General features: G+C 35.3%; 1 protein-coding gene across 27 annotated transcripts in view; it reads right to left on the bottom strand.

Moving 5' to 3' along the window:
* Positions 1-6,553, bottom strand: part of MAP2 (microtubule associated protein 2) — a 291,575-nt gene that overhangs the window by 55,508 nt on the left and 229,514 nt on the right. The window lies entirely within an intron of this gene.

The following is a 6,553-nucleotide window of genomic DNA, read 5'->3' as shown; positions in this document are numbered from 1 at the left end:
ACCAGGTTTACACACTTCACAGCACTCACCAAATCACATACCCTCCCCAATGTCCATAATCCCACCCCCTTCTCCCAAACCCCCTCCCCCCGGCAACCCTCAGTTTGTTTTGTGAGATTAAGAGTCACTTATGGTTTGTCTCCCTCCCAATCCCATCTTGTTTCATTTTGTGATCAAACAGCATTATCCAGGATCAATGTGAACAAGAATGATTAAGAAAGACCTGGAAAGAGAAAATGTGAATGAAGTACATGGAAATGATATATCAGATGGCCTCTTTTTAAAGAGCTTCTACTTTTCTAGACAGCAGATGTTTTAAAGATCTTTGAGGCCATATAATATATACTTACTTAGTCAGTGTAATTATTTCATTAAAAAGTAGGGGGAGGTTCATCATACATGACCAGTCTGTGAAATGCCAGATAATTAATTTTTGGCCTAAAATGGCACCTACTAGAGCATATCCCAATGCTAATTTTATATAAGCAAGTCAAAAAATATTCAAGAAATAATGTTCCATATATCATCAACAAAAAATGAGAGAAGACTTTTTGAAGGATGCCTGGGTGGCTCAGTTGGTTAAGTGTCCAACTCTTGATTTTGGCTCATGTCATGATCTTAGGGTTGTAAGATCGAGTCTCACATCCATCTCAGTGCTGGGCATGGAACCTATTTAAGATTCTCTCTCCCCCTCTGCTCTTACCCTCACCCTGTCTGTAAAAAAAGGAAAAAAAAAACAAAGAAAGACTTTTGAGATTATAAATACATTCTAGATTAGAAATAAATTCTCTAGGGATGCCTGGGTTAAAGTCTCTGACTTCTGCTTAGGTCATGATCCCTGGAATCAAGCCCTACAGCAGGCTCTCTGCTTAGCGGGGAGCCTGCTTCCCCCCCCCACCCTCTCTGCCTGCCTCTCTGTCTTCTTGTGATCTCTGTCTTGACAGTAAATACTTGACAGTAAATAAATAAAATCTTGAAAAAAAAATTCTCCAGAATTTAACTTTTCATTATCTTTAACTTTTAACTTTTTATTAATAAGTTATTATTATTAACTTTTAACTTTTTATTTAACTTTTCATTATCTTTATTTACAAACATCTATCATACTAGCAAATCATTCCACTTACAGCCCTTATAGAAACAAGTTGTACTAGACAAGGAGGAAGGGGGTAATGGGATTCGTTCTCATAATTTTAGCCAAGATTTGAGAATACTTCATTGAACTTCCTTATGATCAGAATTCACACAATTACAAGCAGGTTGGCAGGAGTTGGGTGGGGGTGGGGTGGGGAGGGGTCGTGGAATCCTGTTTTTACCTGGTTCATTTAGATTCTGCCTCTTTGGGAAACCTTCCTCACCCTACCCAGGATGACAGAGAGAATAGTGCTTAAGAACTAGCTTTTGGAATGAGCAATCCACTTGAATCAGATTTATCTGAATTTTAAAAGCTAGATTACTTGATTGAGTATATTTGCCTTTATATGTCTAACTTCTGATTTTTTTAACAGCCACATGACATTATAACCTATGTACAGTCTTTTTTTTTTTTTAATATGTATGGTCTCAAGGGATACATTGTAAATACCCTTATCTAGAGTGAGTAGCAGTCATAGCAATAGAAGCAGTATTTTAAAAATATTATGGTGTTCACCATGTGCCTAACGCTCTGTTATTTGCCCTCATTATTTCAATGAATGATTTACTGTTATTACTCTCATTTTGCAGATGAGAAAACAGCAAACTAATAGGGTTAGGCCAGAGAGTAGACATTTCTTATTATTAATATCATACTTAGAAAACCAAGTTCAATTAGGATCTTGTAAAATGCCTTAGATAGTCAAACTAAATTAAATGTGATTTAATATTTCTATTATGTTTGAAGTATAATTTTATGAAGTTGAAAACCTCATTCAAACTTTAAGTATCCAAAGAGCAAGGGCTGACAGGCTACTTAAAATCATTTCCAAAAAATTTTAATTTCTCCAGCTAATTTGTTTCAGATATTTATATGCTAAGTACTTTTCATAAAACCTTTTTTCACACAACACAGTTTGCACTCCCAATTTAGTTTAGACTAGGAAGAATCTTTTTTAATATTGCAAAAAATGTAAATAATAATTATGATTTCAAAGTAATAAGGATACAATTTATTCTTAAAAGGTTGTTTTATCCTATGCAATTTAACTCACAGTATCAGGGTTTTAGGTTATATGCAATGTATGTATATATTAGAGTTTATTAAAAAGGCAATTTTACTTTTGTATATGTTTAAGCAAAACTTGTAAGAAAATAATTTAACTCAATCTTGGGAATATTAACTATTTTTCCTCAAGAGAATTTAACAGACTTTAAGAAATGCTATTTTAGAATAATCAAACAGGGTGTGTGGGAGTTGCATTAATGACAGATTATCTTCAATTTTTTGGAGGAAATAATATTGCTAAAACTTCAAACAGGCAATGCTGAATTATTTAATATTAATCTCACAGTGTGAAAAAAAATGAGCACAGGATTGTTCTGGGGTTTCAAATGGTCCAGCCACTTTAAAATCTTCCTCTAAGCAAAGCTGGCCATCAAGGCAGAGGTGCCAGCTTTCCCCAAGGAGAGATGGCATTTTCCCAATGGAAACCTGATCAGCAGATCTCCTGGGGTAAGCTTTACCTTTATAGCTTGGCTGTGGGACAGGAGAAAATTCACACAGGGTTTGGGTAAAATTCAGAGAAGATTAATGATAAACATGCCAAACAAACACAGAAGAAAAAGAGAGTAAAAAAATCAAACCTATGAAAATGAAAATATAAGACTTATGATATGTGTATGAGATCTAGATCTCTACATATCTTCTCTCTCTCTCTCTATATATATATATTTCTTATTCTACCCATTATCCATCCTACCTGCTATCCATCCAACCATCTATCTATCCATCCTCTTTCTATATAGGAGATCACTATCTTTTATATTACATACATTATTATATATATTATATATAATATATATTATTATATATTATATACATTAAAGGAAGTCACATGTACTTTAATTCAGAGAAATGTGGGTACAAGCTCTAGCATTGCTACATTCTAGTTATTTCATGCTCACACTCATTGGGTTTCAATGCCTTTTCCATGAAATGGAAATAATAATAACCCCGTCTCACAGGTTGCTGTGCAGACTCAATTGAGTAATTATATACCAGGACTGGCACATCAAAAACTCAAGACTTGCAAATATTTCTTCACCAAGATGTCTTTACTTTCCCCAGTTATGCATTCTTTTAGGTCTTCTGCCTTAGTATTTCTGCTTTAAAGAAAGAGCAACTAGGGGGCTCTTGGGTGACTCGGTCAGTTAAGCTTCCGGCTCTTGGTTTCAGCTCAGGTCAGGATCTCAGGGTCCTGAGTTCGAGCCTTGTGTCCAGCTCCACACTGGGCTCCATGTCCAGCACAGAATCTGCTTGTCCTTTTCCTTCCGCTCCTCCCCCAAGTCTCTCTCTTTTTCTCCCAAATAAATAAAATCCTAAAAAAAAAATTAAGAGTAACTAAAGGTCCAACCCATCTAAGCTATTACTCTTATGAACATCAGATAATATAGTTAATTTACAGTCATCTATGTTGATGCTAGGGACAATATTTTGTTTTTTGTTTTTTGTTTTCCTGGACAAAACTAGTGGGAAGTAAAAACTTTCCTTGTTATTTGTTTTCTGATTTCATACTCATTTTCCTGGCTCTGTAGATCCTAGGCTATGATCGGCTCTAGGTATCTGCTAGCAACCTCAAATTCAGGACCATATTCTGGACAGTATGACAGAGGGCATGATTACCCTTGAGGGCAATTAGCAACATGAAAAAATCTTTTTGAGGTAAGAGATTAATGTACATTTTAATTTTTCATTGCTTATTTTTGACTTACTCCCTGTTCTACTCCATCTTTTGTTATTTTTCTTTGAGACATTATATGTATAAAATTATGAATAGGATTTAGTTGTTCAGAACATTAAAGATGAATCTAGATTGCACTGGGATTATTACTGGGAAATTATTCATTATACATGACTGAAAGGTAACATGGATCTTCACAGCTAGAAACATTATACTTCTTAGTGTAAACTGAAATTATGAAAGGCTCAGTTGTCTTCCTTTTGAACATCTAAAGTGTTCTGGTAGTGGGCATTTTTAGTTTATGTTAAAAATTGTCTTAGTTAAGGAGTGTTTGTAATATGTATTTTATTCTCTTTCTTGTTAATGTCAGATTCTCAATGTAATTAACTAACAGTAGTTTTTGCATTGCAGTGTGAACCAGTATTTGTATTGTTATTTTTTAGTAGTGTCATGACGGTAATGAGATAGTTTCTATTAAGAAACACAAAAATATCTCATGACATGGTTCTAAAGTCATATCATGTCTAAATAAAACAAATGACAATGGGAACTAATATGGTAAGGAAACTGCCTATAAATCAGTTTGCAGGAAAACATTAAAAGCAAGTTATTTAAAACAAATTCATCTAATAAAAAGTATTGTTGACTATAGGCTGATATAAAATAAGGGATTCAGATACAACCCAGGTAACAGAAATATAGGTAGTAACAGATCATCACTAGATAAACACCTAAAAGTATAAGTGAGAGTGTGTCTTGAAAACTTATTCTGGGCAATGGTGATGGGTCAGTATTCTGCAATTGTATCAAAGGGGTCCTTGATAGATATTGTGAATTCTGGAAAGAAACATTGTTTTTTTGGTATTGGGGAAGTAATTTGGTAGAAATACATATAGGAGGTAAATAGGTATGAGACAAACTGGGACATGCTCCCATCTACAGAAATCTGCCTGATCATACCCGAAAGATATCATGCTAAGCTACTTATATTTCACCTAAGTGATGAATAAACATCATATTGTGACACAAATTTATTAGACAAGTTGCTACCCCAGGCACTTTTATTTCCCATCAATATATTGAATCCACACAACAACACAGGTTCTAGATGGAAAAACTGGCAAAATGGTGGATAAAAGGCCACTCACTGTCCCAGGTAGACATCACTTTGACTTACATTAGTGTAGTACAAATATTTTATCATAGTAGATCCCTGTGTCAGAAAACCTGAAATCAAATTCTGCCTTTACTTCTTACTAGCTGTAAGTAAGTGACAATCTCTCTAACCTTCAGATTCTCTCATCCATAAAGTGGGAATAAAAGTCAGTTCATCCTTTCGTATGTTGTGGCAATTAAATGAAATAATATATATCAAGTTGCTTATTTAACTTCTGTATCACCAGGGCGTATGGGTGGGCTCAGTCAATTAAGTGCCCGCCTCTTGATTCGGGCTCAGGCAATGATCTTGGGATTGTGGAATGGAGCCCCATGTGGGGGTCTGTGCTGGGTGTGGAGCCTGCTTGGGATTCTCTCTCTCCCTCTGCCCTGCACCAAAATAAATAAGTAAATAAATAAATTCATCCTGTATCACTGTTTTAATCACTCTTGATGTCTTCTAAGTCTTCTAAGTCTTAGTCATCTAAGTCTATAACCATCATTGGATCAGCAAAATTTAAAGACTTGAAACTGTCTGTCATTCACTGAGGTAATTCTGTCATTTTTACCAATGAGTATTTCCCTGCCTGAATGCTGAACCACGGCCTCGCAGACAATACATAAGGCTCCTGCCCTTTACTATTTAAGCTAAAATGATGAATTAAATTTTACTTTACCGTTGTGCCATACGATTCAGCATTTATAGGGGTTGTCGCCTTCTGGTTTATTCCATGTGCTGATTCATGCTATACCATTGCTATGCTCTTCTGGTATTTTGTCATGTCAAATTTCTTAACACAGTCTCAGGCCTTAGCACATATTTCTAGTTTAGTTATTTTGTTATATTAATCTATTGATATTGCCTGGTTGATTTAGAATAAAAACAATGGAGTTAAAGCTTTCTCAGTGGCCCTGGAAATTTCAACTCACTTCGGAGCAACACATGACTTTGTTGGTAGACACAGGAGTTTGATTTTGAATGTGTTATACCCTTTGAGTTTTCGTCGGGACCAGCTGTGATTACTTGAACATGCAAAGGCTCACCAATTAGGCGGTGAACAAAAAAATCCAAAACAAGTTGGCATATGCTTGAGAACATATTTTTGTTGATTTCTTTCAGGTTGTTAAGAGAGAAGGAAGAGACACCGACAATAAATTCAACCATATGGAATATAAAAGCCAGTAAATGTTTCTGCTTTTAAGAATAATGGACATAATAATGCTGTGTTAAAAGAGATGACAAGGAAGCCTACGGTAGACTTGTGAAAGGAGGAAAACAAAACAATTTTAGACAGAATGCTCCTGTCAAGAAAAGGTTTTTCTCAGTAGGGTACAGAATGGTTGCCTAGGAAACCGGTGCTAATTGCTGCTGCTGATGGAAGCGAGTTAACAAGGAAAGCACTGTGTAGTTGGAAGCACTCGGCGAAACAAATATCCTTGATAAATTCATAAAAACAGGGAAAGATGAAAAGTTTTCTTGCTTAATTTGGAGAGCAAATGGTTCCTCCAAAACTATTTCC

The sequence above is a fragment of the Mustela nigripes genome, chromosome 3, assembly GCF_022355385.1.
Source record: "Mustela nigripes isolate SB6536 chromosome 3, MUSNIG.SB6536, whole genome shotgun sequence".
NCBI classification, from domain to species: Eukaryota; Metazoa; Chordata; class Mammalia; order Carnivora; family Mustelidae; genus Mustela; species Mustela nigripes.
The sequence above is the reverse complement of the archived record's forward strand: the minus strand, read 5'-3'. Positions and strand labels throughout refer to the sequence as shown.